The sequence below is a fragment of the Fomitiporia mediterranea genome, assembly GCF_000271605.1.
Source record: "Fomitiporia mediterranea MF3/22 unplaced genomic scaffold FOMMEscaffold_10, whole genome shotgun sequence".
Taxonomy (NCBI): domain Eukaryota; kingdom Fungi; phylum Basidiomycota; class Agaricomycetes; order Hymenochaetales; family Hymenochaetaceae; genus Fomitiporia; species Fomitiporia mediterranea.
In genome coordinates this window covers 1,040,250-1,040,927 of record NW_006760395.1, presented here as the reverse complement: position 1 = coordinate 1,040,927, position 678 = coordinate 1,040,250, and positions in this window count along the sequence as shown.

Below are 678 nucleotides of genomic sequence, written 5' to 3'. Positions count from 1 at the left end.
CTGTTGACATGATTAGCTAATTTCAGCTAATTTGCTTGTAACTCCACAATCAATAATTATTAGAAAATATAAAAAATACTGTTAGAAAGCTATTCTTCACAGCTTTCTATCTGTATGTATTAGAAAGAAAAATATGTAAAATTGAGTGAGTTATGAAAGGATCTACATGTATATATCATGTTAACAGTTTTTTGCCTTTATATCAAGATTCAAAGATTTATCTATAACTCATACAAATCAGCATATTTCTTCTTGAGAAAAATCATGTATGTAACAATATAGTATATGTACAATATATCCAAGTTTTATTGTAAATGGCTCTTATTTAGTTGAGTTAAAAATGCTAAAGTGAAGTTGCCAATTTGGCTGAGAAACATACATTTTTACTACTATATTCTTAATAGAAATTCAACCAGTTCTTATACAGACATACAAATAAAGACATGTAGTGATCTATTATGTGTCCATATATTTTTCAAGTCTTGTGTCTGTACTATAACTGTAAAGGATATTAATGACTACTTAATGTATCTCTACTTGTTTTTTAGTTTAAATTAATACTTTCTTGGATAAAACAGATGTACAGTCTCTTACAGTTTGTTAACAACCTTAATACTTTGAATTTAAGTAGATATGTAATAAAAGACTATGTATATTAAGTTACATGTTTCTCTGAGC